At 49.2% G+C, this 17,078-nt stretch overlaps 9 non-coding genes across 9 annotated transcripts; all 9 read right to left on the bottom strand.

The window, feature by feature from the left end:
• Window positions 1-213: 213 nt before the first annotated feature.
• trnar-acg (transfer RNA arginine (anticodon ACG)) lies at window positions 214-286 on the bottom strand. The gene has a single exon. It is a non-coding gene; the product is annotated as a tRNA-Arg (tRNA).
• Window positions 287-1,450: 1,164 nt separating this feature from the next.
• Window positions 1,451-1,523, bottom strand: trnar-acg (transfer RNA arginine (anticodon ACG)). The gene has a single exon. It is a non-coding gene; the product is annotated as a tRNA-Arg (tRNA).
• A 1,164-nt stretch (window positions 1,524-2,687) lies between these two features.
• Window positions 2,688-2,760, bottom strand: trnar-acg (transfer RNA arginine (anticodon ACG)). The gene has a single exon. It is a non-coding gene; the product is annotated as a tRNA-Arg (tRNA).
• Window positions 2,761-5,146: 2,386 nt separating this feature from the next.
• trnar-acg (transfer RNA arginine (anticodon ACG)) lies at window positions 5,147-5,219 on the bottom strand. The gene has a single exon. It is a non-coding gene; the product is annotated as a tRNA-Arg (tRNA).
• Window positions 5,220-6,382: 1,163 nt separating this feature from the next.
• trnar-acg (transfer RNA arginine (anticodon ACG)) lies at window positions 6,383-6,455 on the bottom strand. Its single transcript has one exon. It is a non-coding gene; the product is annotated as a tRNA-Arg (tRNA).
• A 1,150-nt stretch (window positions 6,456-7,605) lies between these two features.
• trnac-aca (transfer RNA cysteine (anticodon ACA)) lies at window positions 7,606-7,678 on the bottom strand. Its single transcript has one exon. It is a non-coding gene; the product is annotated as a tRNA-Cys (tRNA).
• A 2,395-nt stretch (window positions 7,679-10,073) lies between these two features.
• On the bottom strand, window positions 10,074-10,146 carry trnac-aca (transfer RNA cysteine (anticodon ACA)). The gene has a single exon. It is a non-coding gene; the product is annotated as a tRNA-Cys (tRNA).
• Window positions 10,147-11,309: 1,163 nt separating this feature from the next.
• Window positions 11,310-11,382, bottom strand: trnar-acg (transfer RNA arginine (anticodon ACG)). The gene has a single exon. It is a non-coding gene; the product is annotated as a tRNA-Arg (tRNA).
• Window positions 11,383-12,541: 1,159 nt separating this feature from the next.
• On the bottom strand, window positions 12,542-12,614 carry trnac-aca (transfer RNA cysteine (anticodon ACA)). The gene has a single exon. It is a non-coding gene; the product is annotated as a tRNA-Cys (tRNA).
• Window positions 12,615-17,078: the final 4,464 nt, after the last annotated feature.

The raw sequence follows: 17,078 nt of genomic DNA, 5'->3' as shown, positions 1-17,078 counted from the left end.
GCATGCATGCAGCTGAAATGGAAAGAAGGAAAAACATCTTTACAAGTATCAATGCCTTTTCTAAGGATTGAACTCAGGACCTTCAGATTATGAGACTGACGTGCTGCCTACTGCACTAAGAAGGTACTTACGTGTTTAAGAGCTGGACAGTTTGACCACATATGTTCGCTTACGTGGAATCCAAAGCCATAATGCAAAGATTGCAAAAATACTCAAGCCAGGTAGGAGTCGAACCTACAATCGTCTGATCCGTAGTCAGACGCGATATCCATTGCGCCACTGGCCCAGTTTGTGAAAAATAGCTGCGACATCAGCAGGTGCACAGGACGGGCAGATTACAAGGCATGAGGCAGACAATCACCAAAGAGAGGCACCTCTGTCGCATCCCTTCGATTCACAGGTGGGAGAGCGGAGCAGTGCAGTAGAAAACAAAGCAAAGCAAAGTCGTGCTTAGGTAGTTGGTTGCACTGCGGCTTGAAGCAGTGAGCATTCTTTTGAAGTATGTATGTGTGTGGTAAGTGGCAATTCGCTAAAGGCAGAGCTCTTAATATGACGAGCATTTTACAGCTGAACATGTTGCAGCTGAGGCACAGGACAGTGCCTTCGCCGTTTTGCTTGAACACTTGCATCTGTGTGTCAGCAGGGAGTGCCTTTGAGCAGCAATGCATGAAAAGAGGCAACACTTTCTTTCAGGCAAAGCCTCAGGCAATAGAATCATCTGTCCATCAGTCAGATAGGCCTCTCGCTTGCTCCCTCACGCTCGTGGCGGCTGCGACGTTGCGCTCAACTCGCTTCCCTTCCGCAGGCTCGAGCTCTTCTTGGCGTCTTTCACCATATCCGTGGCTTCCAGTCCTGCCCTTGCTCGCTTGCTATTGCTCAGTAACGTCGATTGGAGCAAAGCATGAAAAGTGTTCAGGGAGCAGGCCAACCTGAAGCAGGAGATTTCTGCTGGTCGTGGAAGCGAGGAGGCAAGTGATAAGGGGCGAGTCAGGTGCAAACTGGGAGCTAATACCAGATGTGAATGGGGAATTTACTCAAATGGGAGAGCGCTTACTTTGCATGTGTGAGGCAGTGGGATCAATGCCTGCATTCTCCACTGTTCTTTTGGCTCAGTTAATAGTTCAGACACAAGAGTTGTGTCAGGTGTGGGTGAGCCTATCTGCTTCTGAAGGTCACCGCAGGCTGAGGGACATCAAATCCTTTGATGTGCTGTCGCAGCAAAACTTCGCGATTTTTGCATGCATGCAGCTGAAATGGAAAGAAGGAAAGACATCTTTACAAGTATCAATGCCTTTCTCTGAGGATTGAACTGAGGACCTTCAGATTATGTGACTGACGTGCTGCCTACTGCACTAAGAAGGTACTTACCAGTTTACGAGCTGGACAGTTTGACCAAATATGTTCGCTTACGTGGCATCCAAAGCCATAATGCAAAGATTGCAAAAATACTCGAGCCAGGTAGGAGTCGAACCTACAATCTTCTGAACCGTAGTCAGACGCGATATCCATTGCGCCACTGGCCCAGTTTGTGAAAAATAGCTGCGACATCAGCAGGTGCACAGGACGGGCAGATTACAAGGCATGAGGCAGACAATCACCAAAGAGAGGCACCTCTGTCACATGCCTTCGATTCACAGGTGGGAGAGCGGAGCAGTGCAGTAGAAAACAAAGCAAAGCAAAGTCGTGCTTAGGTAGTTGGTTGCACTCCGGCTTGAAGCAGTGAGCATTCTTTTGAAGTATGTATGTGTGTGGTAAGTGGCAATTCGCTGAAGGCAGAGCTCTTAATATGACGAGCAGTTTACAGCTGAACATGTTGCAGCTGAGGCACAGGACAGTGCCTTCGCCGTTTTGCTTGAACACTTGCATCTGTGTGTCAGCAGGGAGTGCCTTTGAGCAGCAATGCATGAAAAGAGGCAGCACTTTCTTTCAGGCAAAGCCTCAGGCAATAGAATCATCTGTCCATCAGTCAGACAGGCCTCTCGCTTGCTCCCTCACGCTCGTGGCGGCTGCGACGTTGCGCTCAACTCGCTTCCCTTCCGCAGGCTCGAGCTCTTCTTGGCGTCTTTCACCATATCCGTGGCTTCCAGTCCTGCCCTTGCTCGCTTGCTATTGCTCAGTAACGTCGATTGGAGCAAAGCATGAAAAGTGTTCAGGGAGCAGGCCAACCTGAAGCAGGAGATTTCTGCTGGTCGTGGAAGCGAGGAGGCAAGTGATAAGGGGCGAGTCAGGTGCAAACTGGGAGCTAATACCAGATGTGAATGGGGAATTTACTCAAATGGGAGAGCGCTTACTTTGCATGTGTGAGGCAGTGGGATCAATGCCTGCATTCTCCACTGTTCTTTTGGCTCAGTTAATAGTTCAGACACAAGAGTTGTGTCAGGTGTGGGTGAGCCCATCTGCTTCTGAAGGTCACCGCAGGCTGAGGGACATCAAATCCTTTGATGTGCTGTCGCAGCAAAACTTCTCGATTTTTGCATGCATGCAGCTGAAATGGAAAGAAGGAAAGACATCTTTACAAGTATCAATGCCTTTCTCTGAGGATTGAACTGAGGACCTTCAGATTATGTGACTGACGTGCTGCCTAATGCACTAAGAAGGTACTTACCAGTTTACGAGCTGGACAGTTTGACCAAATATGTTCGCTTACGTGGCATCCAAAGCCATAATGCAAAGATTGCAAAAATACTCGAGCCAGGTAGGAGTCGAACCTACAATCTTCTGAACCGTAGTCAGACACGATATCCATTGCGCCACTGGCCCAGTTTGTGAAAAATAGCTGCGACATCAGCAGGTGCACAGGACGGGCAGATTACAAGGCATGAGGCAGACAATCACCAAAGAGAGGCACCTCTGTCACATCCCTTCGATTCACAGGTGGGAGAGCGGAGCAGTGCAGTAGAAAACAAAGCAAAGCAAAGTCGTGCTTAGGTAGTTGGTTGCACTCCGGCTTGAAGCAGTGAGCATTCTTTTGAAGTATGTATGTGTGTGGTAAGTGGCAATTCGCTGAAGGCAGAGCTCTTAATATGACGAGCAGTTTACAGCTGAACATGTTGCAGCTGAGGCACAGGACAGTGCCTTCGCCGTTTTGCTTGAACACTTGCATCTGTGTGTCAGCAGGGAGTGCCTTTGAGCAGCAATGCATGAAAAGAGGCAGCACTTTCTTTCAGGCAAAGCCTCAGGCAATAGAATCATCTGTCCATCAGTCAGACAGGCCTCTCGCTTGCTCCCTCACGCTCGTGGCGGCTGCGACGTTACGCTCAACTCGCTTCCCTTCCGCAGGCTCGAGCTCTTCTTGGCGTCTTTCACCATATCCGTGGCTTCCAGTGCTGCCCTTGCTCGCCTGCTATTGCTCAGTAACGTCGATTGGAGCAAAGCATGAAAAGTGTTCAGGGAGCGGGCCAACCTGAAGCAGGAGATTTCTGCTGGTCGTGGAAGCGAGGAGGCAAGTGATAAGGGGCGAGTCAGATGCAAACTGGGAGCTAATACCAGATGTGAATGAGGAATTTGCTCAAATGGGAGAGCGCTTACTTTGCATGTGTGAGACAGTGGGATCAATGCCTGCATTCTCCACTGTTCTTTTGGCTCAGTTAATAGTTCAGACACAAGAGTTGTGTCAGGTGTGGGTGAGCCCATCTGCTTCTGAAGGTCACCGCAGGCTGAGGGACATCAAATCCTTTGGTGTGCTGTCGCAGCAAAGCTTCTCGATTTTTGCATGCATGCAGCTGAAATGGAAAGAAGGAAAAACATCTTTATAAGTATCAATGCCTTTTCTAAGGATTGAACTGAGAACCTTTAGATAACGAGACTGACGTGCTGCCTAATGCACTAAGAAGGCACTTACCAGTTTAAGAGCTGGACAGTTTGACCAAATATGTTCGCTTACGTGGCATCCAAAGCCATAATGCAAAGATTGCAAAAATACTCAAGCCAGGTAGGAGTCGAACCTACAATCTTCTGATCCGTCGTCAGACGCGTTATCCATTGTGCCACTGGCCCAGTCTGTGAAAAATAGCTGCGACATCAGCAGGTGCACAGGACGGGCAGATTACAAGGCATGAGGCAGACAATCACCAAAGAGAGGCACCTCTGTCGCATCCCTTCGATTCACAGGTGGGAGAGCGGAGCAGTGCAGTAGAAAACAAAGCAAAGCAAAGTCGTGCTTAGGTAGTTGGTTGCACTCCGGCTTGAAGCAGTGAGCATTCTTTTGAAGTATGTATGTGTGTGGTAAGTGGCAATTCGCTGAAGGCAGAGCTCTTAATATGACGAGCAGTTTACAGCTGAACATGTTGCAGCTGAGGCACAGGACAGTGCCTTCGCCGTTTTGCTTGAACACTTGCATCTGTGTGTCAGCAGGGAGTGCCTTTGAGCAGCAATGCATGAAAAGAGGCAGCACTTTCTTTCAGGCAAAGCCTCAGGCAATAGAATCATCTGTCCATCAGTCAGACAGGCCTCTCGCTTGCTCCCTCACGCTCGTGACGGCTCAACTCGCTTCCCTTCCGCAGGCTCGAGCTCTTCTTGGCGTCTTTCACCATATCCGTGGCTTCCAGTCCTGCCCTTGCTCGCTTGCTATTGCTCAGTAACATCGATTGGAGCAAAGCATGAAAAGTGTTCAGGGAGCAGGCCAACCTGAAGCAGGAGATTTCTGCTGGTCGTGGAAGGGAGGAGGCCAGTGATAAGGGGCGATTCAGATGCAAACTGGGAGCTAATACCAGATGTGAATGGGGAATTTGCTCAAATGGGAGAGCGCTTACTTTGCATGTGTGAGGCAGTGGGATCAATGCCTGCATTCTCCACTGTTCTTTTGGCTCAGTGAATAGTTCAGACACAAGAGTTGTGTCAGGTGTGGGTGAGCCCATCTGCTTCTGAAGGTCACCGCAGGCTGAGGGACATCAAATCCTTTGGTGTGCTGTCGCAGCAAAACTTCTCGATTTTTGCATGCATGCAGCTGAAATGGAAAGAAGGAAAGACATCTTTACAAGTATCAATGCCTTCTCTAAGGATTGAACTGAGGACCTTTAGATAACAAGACTGACGTGCTGCCTAATGCACTGAGAAGGCACTTACCAGTTTAAGAGCTGGACAGTTTGACCAAATATGTTCGCTTACGTGGCATCCAAAGCCATAATGCAAAGATTGCAAAAATACTCGAGCCAGGTAGGAGTCGAACCTACAATCTTCTGATCCGTCGTCAGACGCGTTATCCATTGCGCCACTGGCCCAGTTTGTGAAAAATAGCTGCAACATCAGCAGGTGCACAGGACGGGCAGATTACAAGGCATGAGGCAGACAATCACCAAAGAGAGGCACCTCTGTCGCATCCCTTCGATTCACAGGTGGGAGAGCGGAGCAGTGCAGTAGAAAACAAAGCAAAGCAAAGTCGTGCTTAGGTAGTTGGTTGCACTGCGGCTTGAAGCAGTGAGCATTCTTTTGAAGTATGTATGTGTGTGGTAAGTGGCAATTCGCTAAAGGCAGAGCTCTTAATATGACGAGCATTTTACAGCTGAACATGTTGCAGCTGAGGCACAGGACAGTGCCTTCGCCGTTTTGCTTGAACACTTGCATCTGTGTGTCAGCAGGGAGTGCCTTTGAGCAGCAATGCATGAAAAGAGGCAACACTTTCTTTCAGGCAAAGCCTCAGGCAATAGAATCATCTGTCCATCAGTCAGATAGGCCTCTCGCTTGCTCCCTCACGCTCGTGGCGGCTGCGACGTTGCGCTCAACTCGCTTCCCTTCCGCAGGCTCGAGCTCTTCTTGGCGTCTTTCACCATATCCGTGGCTTCCAGTCCTGCCCTTGCTCGCTTGCTATTGCTCAGTAACGTCGATTGGAGCAAAGCATGAAAAGTGTTCAGGGAGCAGGCCAACCTGAAGCAGGAGATTTCTGCTGGTCGTGGAAGCGAGGAGGCAAGTGATAAGGGCTAGTCAGATGCAAACTGGGAGCTAATACCAGATGTGAATGGGGAATTTACTCAAATGGGAGAGCGCTTACTTTGCATGTGTGAGGCAGTGGGATCAATGCCTGCATTCTCCACTGTTCTTTTGGCTCAGTTAATAGTTCAGACACAAGAGTTGTGTCAGGTGTGGGTGAGCCCATCTGCTTCTGAAGGTCACCGCAGGCTGAGGGACATCAAATCCTTTGATGTGCTGTCGCAGCAAAACTTCTCGATTTTTGCATGCATGCAGCTGAAATGGAAAGAAGGAAAGACATCTTTACAAGTATCAATGCCTTTCTCTGAGGATTGAACTGAGGACCTTCAGATTATGTGACTGACGTGCTGCCTACTGCACTAAGAAGGTACTTACCAGTTTACGAGCTGGACAGTTTGACCAAATATGTTCGCTTACGTGGCATCCAAAGCCATAATGCAAAGATTGCAAAAATACTCGAGCCAGGTAGGAGTCGAACCTACAATCTTCTGAACCGTAGTCAGACGCGATATCCATTGCGCCACTGGCCCAGTTTGTGAAAAATAGCTGCGACATCAGCAGGTGCACAGGACGGGCAGATTACAAGGCATGAGGCAGACAATCACCAAAGAGAGGCACCTCTGTCACATCCCTTCGATTCACAGGTGGGAGAGCGGAGCAGTGCAGTAGAAAACAAAGCAAAGCAAAGTCGTGCTTAGGTAGTTGGTTGCACTCCGGCTTGAAGCAGTGAGCATTCTTTTGAAGTATGTATGTGTGTGGTAAGTGGCAATTCGCTGAAGGCAGAGCTCTTAATATGACGAGCAGTTTACAGCTGAACATGTTGCAGCTGAGGCACAGGACAGTGCCTTCGCCGTTTTGCTTGAACACTTGCATCTGTGTGTCAGCAGGGAGTGCCTTTGAGCAGCAATGCATGAAAAGAGGCAGCACTTTCTTTCAGGCAAAGCCTCAGGCAATAGAATCATCTGTCCATCAGTCAGACAGGCCTCTCGCTTGCTCCCTCACGCTCGTGACGGCTCAACTCGCTTCCCTTCCGCAGGCTCGAGCTCTTCTTGGCGTCTTTCACCATATCCGTGGCTTCCAGTCCTGCCCTTGCTCGCTTGCTATTGCTCAGTAACGTCGATTGGAGCAAAGCATGAAAAGTGTTCAGGGAGCAGGCCAACCTGAAGCAGGAGATTTCTGCTGGTCGTGGAAGGGAGGAGGCCAGTGATAAGGGGCGATTCAGATGCAAACTGGGAGCTAATACCAGATGTGAATGGGGAATTTGCTCAAATGGGAGAGCGCTTACTTTGCATGTGTGAGGCAGTGGGATCAATGCCTGCATTCTCCACTGTTCTTTTGGCTCAGTGAATAGTTCAGACACAAGAGTTGTGTCAGGTGTGGGTGAGCCCATCTGCTTCTGAAGGTCACCGCAGGCTGAGGGACATCAAATCCTTTGGTGTGCTGTCGCAGCAAAACTTCTCGATTTTTGCATGCATGCAGCTGAAATGGAAAGAAGGAAAAACATCTTTACAAGTATCAATGCCTTCTCTAAGGATTGAACTGAGGACCTTTAGATAACAAGACTGACGTGCTGCCTACTGCACTAAGAAGGTACTTCCCAGTTTAAGAGCTGGACAGTTTGACCAAATATGTTCGCTTACGTGGCATCCAAAGCCATAATGCAAAGATTGCAAAAATACTCGAGCCAGGTAGGAGTCGAACCTACAATCTTCTGATCTGTAGTCAGACGCGTTATCCATTGCGCCACTGGCCTAGTCTGTGAAAAATAGCTGCAACATCAGCAGGTGCACAGGACGGGCAGATTCCAAGGCATGAGGCAGACAATCACCAAAGAGAGGCACCTCTGTCGCATCCCTTCGATTCACAGGTGGGAGAGCGGAGCAGTGCAGTAGAAAACAAAGCAAAGCAAAGTCGTGCTTAGGTAGTTGGTTGCACTCCGGCTTGAAGCAGTGAGCATTCTTTTGAAGTATGTATGTGTGTGGTAAGTGGCAATTCGCTGAAGGCAGAGCTCTTAATATGACGAGCAGTTTACAGCTGAACATGTTGCAGCTGAGGCACAGGACAGTGCCTTCGCCGTTTTGCTTGAACACTTGCATCTGTGTGTCAGCAGGGAGTGCCTTTGAGCAGCAATGCATGAAAAGAGGCAGCACTTTCTTTCAGGCAAAGCCTCAGGCAATAGAATCATCTGTCCATCAGTCAGACAGGCCTCTCGCTTGCTCCCTCACGCTCGTGGCGGCTGCGACATTACGCTCAACTCGCTTCCCTTCCGCAGGCTCGAGCTCTTCTTGGAATCTTTCACCATATCCGTGGCTTCCAGTCCTGCCCTTGCTCGCTTGCTATTGCTCAGTAACGTCGATTGGAGCAAAGCATGAAAAGTGTTCAGGGAGCAGGCCAACCTGAAGCAGGAGATTTCTGCTGGTCGTGGAAGGGAGGAGGCCAGTGATAAGGGGCGATTCAGATGCAAACTGGGAGCTAATACCAGATGTGAATGGGGAATTTGCTCAAATGGGAGAGCGCTTACTTTGCATGTGTGAGGCAGTGGGATCAATGCCTGCATTCTCCACTGTTCTTTTGGCTCAGTGAATAGTTCAGACACAAGAGTTGTGTCAGGTGTGGGTGAGCCCATCTGCTTCTGAAGGTCACCGCAGGCTGAGGGACATCAAATCCTTTGGTGTGCTGTCGCAGCAAAACTTCTCGATTTTTGCATGCATGCAGCTGAAATGGAAAGAAGGAAAAACATCTTTACAAGTATCAATGCCTTTTCTAAGGATTGAACTCAGGACCTTCAGATTATGAGACTGACGTGCTGCCTACTGCACTAAGAAGGTACTTACCTGTTTAAGAGCTGGACAGTTTGACCACATATGTTCGCTTACGTGGAATCCAAAGCCATAATGCAAAGATTGCAAAAATACTCAAGCCAGGTAGGAGTCGAACCTACAATCTTCTGATCCGTAGTCAGACGTATTATCCATTGCGCCACTGGCCCAGTCTGTGAAAAATAGCTGCGACATCAGCAGGTGCACAGGACGGGCAGATTACAAGGCATGAGGCAGACAATCACCAAAGAGAGGCACCTCTGTCGCATCCCTTCGATTCACAGGTGGGAGAGCGGAGCAGTGCAGTAGAAAACAAAGCAAAGCAAAGTCGTGCTTAGGTAGTTGGTTGCACTCCGGCTTGAAGCAGTGAGCATTCTTTTGAAGTATGTATGTGTGTGGTAAGTGGCAATTCGCTGAAGGCAGAGCTCTTAATATGACGAGCAGTTTACAGCTGAACATGTTGCAGCTGAGGCACAGGACAGTGCCTTCGCCGTTTTGCTTGAACACTTGCATCTGTGTGTCAGCAGGGAGTGCCTTTGAGCAGCAATGCATGAAAAGAGGCAGCACTTTCTTTCAGGCAAAGCCTCAGGCAATAGAATCATCTGTCCATCAGTCAGACAGGCCTCTCGCTTGCTCCCTCACGCTCGTGGCGGCTCAACTCGCTTCCCTTCCGCAGGCTCGAGCTCTTCTTGGCGTCTTTCACCATATCCGTGGCTTCCAGTCCTGCCCTTGCTCGCTTGCTATTGCTCAGTAACGTCGATTGGAGCAATTGGAGCAAAGCATGAAAAGTGTTCAGGGAGCGGGCCAACCTGAAGCATGAGATTTCTGCTGGTCGTGGAAGCGAGGAGGCAAGTGATAAGGGGCGAGTCAGATGCAAACTGGGAGCTAATACCAGATGTGAATGGGGAATTTGCTCAAATGAGAGAGCGCTGACTTTGCATGTGTGAAGCAGTGGGATCAATGCCTGCATTCTCCACTGTTCTTTTGGCTCAGTTAATAGTTCAGACACAAGAGTTGTGTCAGGTGTGGGTGAGCCCATCTGCTTCTGAAGGTCACCGCAGGCTGAGGGACATCAAATCCTTTGGTGTGCTGTCGCAGCAAAACTTCTCGATTTTTGCAAGCATGCAGCTGAAATGGAAAGAAGGAAAAACATCTTTACAAGTATCAATGCCTTTTCTAAGGATTGAATTCAGGACCTTCAGATTATGAGACTGACGTGCTGCCTACTGCACTAAGAAGGTACTTCCCAGTTTAAGAGCTGGACAGTTTGACCAAATATGTTCGCTTACGTGGCATCCAAAGCCATAATGCAAAGATTGCAAAAATACTCGAGCCAGGTAGGAGTCGAACCTACAATCTTCTGATCTGTAGTCAGACGCGTTATCCATTGCGCCACTGGCCCAGTCTGTGAAAAATAGCTGCAACATCAGCAGGTGCACAGGACGGGCAGATTCCAAGGCATGAGGCAGACAATCACCAAAGAGAGGCACCTCTGTCGCATCCCTTCGATTCACAGGTGGGAGAGCGGAGCAGTGCAGTAGAAAACAAAGCAAAGCAAAGTCGTGCTTAGGTAGTTGGTTGCACTGCGGCTTGAAGCAGTGAGCATTCTTTTGAAGTATGTATGTGTGTGGTAAGTGGCAATTCGCTGAAGGCAGAGCTCTTAATATGACGAGCATTTTACAGCTGAACATGTTGCAGCTGAGGCACAGGACAGTGCCTTCGCCGTTTTGCTTGAACACTTGCATCTGTGTGTCAGCAGGGAGTGCCTTTGAGCAGCAATGCATGAAAAGAGGCAACACTTTCTTTCAGGCAAAGCCTCAGGCAATAGAATCATCTGTCCATCAGTCAGATAGGCCTCTCGCTTGCTCCCTCACGCTCGTGGCGGCTGCGACGTTGCGCTCAACTCGCTTCCCTTCCGCAGGCTCGAGCTCTTCTTGGCGTCTTTCACCATATCCGTGGCTTCCAGTCCTGCCCTTGCTCGCTTGCTATTGCTCAGTAACGTCGATTGGAGCAAAGCATGAAAAGTGTTCAGGGAGCAGGCCAACCTGAAGCAGGAGATTTCTGCTGGTCGTGGAAGCGAGGAGGCAAGTGATAAGGGCTAGTCAGATGCAAACTGGGAGCTAATACCAGATGTGAATGGGGAATTTACTCAAATGGGAGAGCGCTTACTTTGCATGTGTGAGGCAGTGGGATCAATGCCTGCATTCTCCACTGTTCTTTTGGCTCAGTTAATAGTTCAGACACAAGAGTTGTGTCAGGTGTGGGTGAGCCCATCTGCTTCTGAAGGTCACCGCAGGCTGAGGGACATCAAATCCTTTGATGTGTTGTCGCAGCAAAACTTCTCGATTTTTGCATGCATGCAGCTGAAATGGAAAGAAGGAAAGACATCTTTACAAGTATCAATGCCTTTCTCTGAGGATTGAACTGAGGACCTTCAGATTATGTGACTGACGTGCTGCCTACTGCACTAAGAAGGTACTTACCAGTTTACGAGCTGGACAGTTTGACCAAATATGTTCGCTTACGTGGCATCCAAAGCCATAATGCAAAGATTGCAAAAATACTCGAGCCAGGTAGGAGTCGAACCTACAATCTTCTGAACCGTAGTCAGACGCGATATCCATTGCGCCACTGGCCCAGTTTGTGAAAAATAGCTGCGACATCAGCAGGTGCACAGGACGGGCAGATTACAAGGCATGAGGCAGACAATCACCAAAGAGAGGCACCTCTGTCACATCCCTTCGATTCACAGGTGGGAGAGCGGAGCAGTGCAGTAGAAAACAAAGCAAAGCAAAGTCGTGCTTAGGTAGTTGGTTGCACTCCGGCTTGAAGCAGTGAGCATTCTTTTGAAGTATGTATGTGTGTGGTAAGTGGCAATTCGCTGAAGGCAGAGCTCTTAATATGACGAGCAGTTTACAGCTGAACATGTTGCAGCTGAGGCACAGGACAGTGCCTTCGCCGTTTTGCTTGAACACTTGCATCTGTGTGTCAGCAGGGAGTGCCTTTGAGCAGCAATGCATGAAAAGAGGCAGCACTTTCTTTCAGGCAAAGCCTCAGGCAATAGAATCATCTGTCCATCAGTCAGACAGGCCTCTCGCTTGCTCCCTCACGCTCGTGGCGGCTCAACTCGCTTCCCTTCCGCAGGCTCGAGCTCTTCTTGGCGTCTTTCACCATATCCGTGGCTTCCAGTCCTGCCCTTGCTCGCTTGCTATTGCTCAGTAACGTCGATTGGAGCAATTGGAGCAAAGCATGAAAAGTGTTCAGGGAGCGGGCCAACCTGAAGCATGAGATTTCTGCTGGTCGTGGAAGCGAGGAGGCAAGTGATAAGGGGCGAGTCAGATGCAAACTGGGAGCTAATACCAGATGTGAATGGGGAATTTGCTCAAATGAGAGAGCGCTGACTTTGCATGTGTGAAGCAGTGGGATCAATGCCTGCATTCTCCACTGTTCTTTTGGCTCAGTTAATAGTTCAGACACAAGAGTTGTGTCAGGTGTGGGTGAGCCCATCTGCTTCTGAAGGTCACCGCAGGCTGAGGGACATCAAATCCTTTGGTGTGCTGTCGCAGCAAAACTTCTCGATTTTTGCAAGCATGCAGCTGAAATGGAAAGAAGGAAAAACATCTTTACAAGTATCAATGCCTTTTCTAAGGATTGAATTCAGGACCTTCAGATTATGAGACTGACGTGCTGCCTACTGCACTAAGAAGGTACTTCCCAGTTTAAGAGCTGGACAGTTTGACCAAATATGTTCGCTTACGTGGCATCCAAAGCCATAATGCAAAGATTGCAAAAATACTCGAGCCAGGTAGGAGTCGAACCTACAATCTTCTGATCTGTAGTCAGACGCGTTATCCATTGCGCCACTGGCCCAGTCTGTGAAAAATAGCTGCAACATCAGCAGGTGCACAGGACGGGCAGATTCCAAGGCATGAGGCAGACAATCACCAAAGAGAGGCACCTCTGTCGCATCCCTTCGATTCACAGGTGGGAGAGCGGAGCAGTGCAGTAGAAAACAAAGCAAAGCAAAGTCGTGCTTAGGTAGTTGGTTGCACTGCGGCTTGAAGCAGTGAGCATTCTTTTGAAGTATGTATGTGTGTGGTAAGTGGCAATTCGCTGAAGGCAGAGCTCTTAATATGACGAGCAGTTTACAGCTGAACATGTTGCAGCTGAGGCACAGGACAGTGCCTTCGCCGTTTTGCTTGAACACTTGCATCTGTGTGTCAGCAGGGAGTGCCTTTGAGCAGCAATGCATGAAAAGAGGCAGCACTTTCTTTCAGGCAAAGCCTCAGGCAATAGAATCATCTGTCCATCAGTCAGACAGGCCTCTCGCTTGCTCCCTCACGCTCGTGGCGGCTGCGACATTACGCTCAACTCGCTTCCCTTCCGCAGGCTCGAGCTCTTCTTGGAATCTTTCACCATATCCGTGGCTTCCAGTCCTGCCCTTGCTCGCTTGCTATTGCTCAGTAACGTCGATTGGAGCAAAGCATGAAAAGTGTTCAGGGAGCAGGCCAACCTGAAGCAGGAGATTTCTGCTGGTCGTGGAAGGGAGGAGGCCAGTGATAAGGGGCGATTCAGATGCAAACTGGGAGCTAATACCAGATGTGAATGGGGAATTTGCTCAAATGGGAGAGCGCTTACTTTGCATGTGTGAGGCAGTGGGATCAATGCCTGCATTCTCCACTGTTCTTTTGGCTCAGTGAATAGTTCAGACACAAGAGTTGTGTCAGGTGTGGGTGAGCCCATCTGCTTCTGAAGGTCACCGCAGGCTGAGGGACATCAAATCCTTTGGTGTGCTGTCGCAGCAAAACTTCTCGATTTTTGCATGCATGCAGCTGAAATGGAAAGAAGGAAAAACATCTTTACAAGTATCAATGCCTTTTCTAAGGATTGAACTCAGGACCTTCAGATTATGAGACTGGCGTGCTGCCTACTGCACTAAGAAGGTACTTACCTGTTTAAGAGCTGGACAGTTTGACCACATATGTTCGCTTACGTGGAATCCAAAGCCATAATGCAAAGATTGCAAAAATACTCAAGCCAGGTAGGAGTCGAACCTACAATCTTCTGATCCGTAGTCAGACGTATTATCCATTGCGCCACTGGCCCAGTCTGTGAAAAATAGCTGCGACATCAGCAGGTGCACAGGACGGGCAGATTACAAGGCATGAGGCAGACAATCACCAAAGAGAGGCACCTCTGTCGCATCCCTTCGATTCACAGGTGGGAGAGCGGAGCAGTGCAGTAGAAAACAAAGCAAAGCAAAGTCGTGCTTAGGTAGTTGGTTGCACTCCGGCTTGAAGCAGTGAGCATTCTTTTGAAGTATGTATGTGTGTGGTAAGTGGCAATTCGCTGAAGGCAGAGCTCTTAATATGACGAGCAGTTTACAGCTGAACATGTTGCAGCTGAGGCACAGGACAGTGCCTTCGCCGTTTTGCTTGAACACTTGCATCTGTGTGTCAGCAGGGAGTGCCTTTGAGCAGCAATGCATGAAAAGAGGCAGCACTTTCTTTCAGGCAAAGCCTCAGGCAATAGAATCATCTGTCCATCAGTCAGACAGGCCTCTCGCTTGCTCCCTCACGCTCGTGGCGGCTCAACTCGCTTCCCTTCCGCAGGCTCGAGCTCTTCTTGGCGTCTTTCACCATATCCGTGGCTTCCAGTCCTGCCCTTGCTCGCTTGCTATTGCTCAGTAACGTCGATTGGAGCAAAGCATGAAAAGTGTTCAGGGAGCGGGCCAACCTGAAGCAGGAGATTTCTGCTGGTCGTGGAAGCGAGGAGGCCAGTGATAAGGGGCGATTCAGATGCAAACTGGGAGCTAATACCAGATGTGAATGGGGAATTTGCTCAAATGGGAGAGCGCTTACTTTGCATGTGTGAGGCAGTGGGATCAATGCCTGCATTCTCCACTGTTCTTTTGGCTCAGTGAATAGTTCAGACACAAGAGTTGTGTCAGGTGTGGGTGAGCCCATCTGCTTCTGAAGGTCACCGCAGGCTGAGGGACATCAAATCCTTTGGTGTGCTGTCGCAGCAAAACTTCTCGATTTTTGCATGCATGCAGCTGAAATGGAAAGAAGGAAAAACATCTTTACAAGTATCAATGCCTTTTCTAAGGATTGAACTCAGGACCTTCAGATTATGAGACTGACGTGCTGCCTACTGCACTAAGAAGGTACTTACCAGTTTAAGAGCTGGACAGTTTGACCACATATGTTCGCTTACGTGGCATCCAAAGCCATAATGCAAAGATTGCAAAAATACTCAAGCCAGGTAGGAGTCGAACCTACAATCTTCTCATCCGTAGTCAGACGTGTTATCCATTGCGCCACTGGCCCAGTCTGTGAAAAATAGCTGCGACATCAGCAGGTGCACAGGACGGGCAGATTACAAGGCATGAGGCAGACAATCACCAAAGAGAGGCACCTCTGTCGCATCCCTTCGATTCACAGGTGGGAGAGCGGAGCAGTGCAGTAGAAAACAAAGCAAAGCAAAGTCGTGCTTAGGTAGTTGGTTGCACTCCGGCTTGAAGCAGTGAGCATTCTTTTGAAGTATGTATGTGTGTGGTAAGTGGCAATTCGCTGAAGGCAGAGCTCTTAATATGACGAGCATTTTACAGCTGAACATGTTGCAGCTGAGGCACAGGACAGTGCCTTCGCCGTTTTGCTTGAACACTTGCATCTGTGTGTCAGCAGGGAGTGCCTTTGAGCAGCAATGCATGAAAAGAGGCAACACTTTCTTTCAGGCAAAGCCTCAGGCAATAGAATCATCTGTCCATCAGTCAGACAGGCCTCTCGCTTGCTCCCTCACGCTCGTGGCGGCTGCGACGTTACGCTCAACTCGCTTCCCTTCCGCAGGCTCGAGCTCTTCTTGGCGTCTTTCACCATATCCGTGGCTTCCAGTCCTGCCCTTGCTCGCTTGCTATTGCTCAGTAACGTCGATTGGAGCAAAGCATGAAAAGTGTTCAGGGAGCAGGCCAACCTGAAGCAGGAGATTTCTGCTGGTCGTGGAAGCGAGGAGGCAAGTGATAAGGGGCGAGTCAGGTGCAAACTGGGAGCTAATACCAGATGTGAATGGGGAATTTGCTCAAATGGGAGAGCGCTTACTTTGCACGTGTGAGGCAGTGGGATCAATGCCTGCATTCTCCACTGTTCTTTTGGCTCAGTTAATAGTTCAGACACAAGAGTTGTGTCAGGTGTGGGTGAGCCCATCTGCTTCTGAAGGTCACCGCAGATTGAGGGACATCAAATCCTTTGGTGTGCTGTCGCAGCAAAACTTCTCGATTTTTGCATGCATGCAGCTGAAATGGAAAGAAGGAAAAACATCTTTATAAGTATCAATGCCTTCTCTAAGGATTGAACTGAGGACCTTTAGATAACGAGACTGACGTGCTGCCTAATGCACGAAGAAGGCACTTACCAGTTTAAGAGCTGGACAGTTTGACCAAATATGTTCGCTTCCGTCGCATCCAAAGCCACAATACAAAGATTGCAAAAATACTCGAACCAGGTAGGAGTCGAACCTATAATCTTCTGATCCGTAGTCAGACGTGTTATCCATTGCGCCACTGGCCCAGTCTGTGAAAAATAGCTGCGACATCAGCAGGTACACAGGACGGGCAGATTACAAGGCATGCGGCAGACAATCACCAAAGAGAGGCACCTCTGTCGCATCCCTTCGATTCACAGGTGGGAGAGCGGAGCAGTGCAGTAGAAAAAAAAGCAAAGCAAAGTCGTCCTGAGGTAGTTGGTTGCACTCCGGCTTGAAGCAGTGAGCATTCTTTTGAAGTATGTATGTGTGTGCTAAGTGGCAATTCGCTGAAGGCAGAGCTCTTAATATGACGAGCAGTTTACAGCTGAACATGTTGCAGCTGAGGCACAGGACAGTGCCTTCGCCGTTTTGCTTGAACACTTGCATCTGTGTGTCAGCAGGGAGTGCCTTTGAGCAGCAATGCATGAAAAGAGGCAGCACTTTCTTTCAGGCAAAGCCTCAGGGAATAGAATCATCTGTCCATCAGTAAGACAGGCCTCTCGTTTGCTCCCTCACGCTCGTGGCGGCTCAACTCACTTCCCTTCCGCAGGCTCGAGCTCTTCTTGGCGTCTTTCACCATATCCATGGCTTCCAGTCCTGCCCTTGCTCGCTTGCTATTGCTCAGTAACGTCGATTGGAGCAAAGCATGAAAAGTGTTCATGGAGCGGGCCAACCTGAAGCAGGAGATTTCTGCTGGTCGTGGAAGCGAGGAGGCAAGTGATAAGGGGCGAGTCAGATGCAAACTGGGAGCTAATACCAGATGTGAATGGGGAATTTGCTCAAATGAGAGAGCGCTTACTTTGCATGTGTGAA

Source organism: Pristiophorus japonicus, chromosome 1 (assembly GCF_044704955.1).
Source record: "Pristiophorus japonicus isolate sPriJap1 chromosome 1, sPriJap1.hap1, whole genome shotgun sequence".
NCBI lineage: Eukaryota > Metazoa > Chordata > Chondrichthyes > Pristiophoridae > Pristiophorus > Pristiophorus japonicus.
The sequence above is the reverse complement of the archived record's forward strand: the minus strand, read 5'-3'. Positions and strand labels throughout refer to the sequence as shown.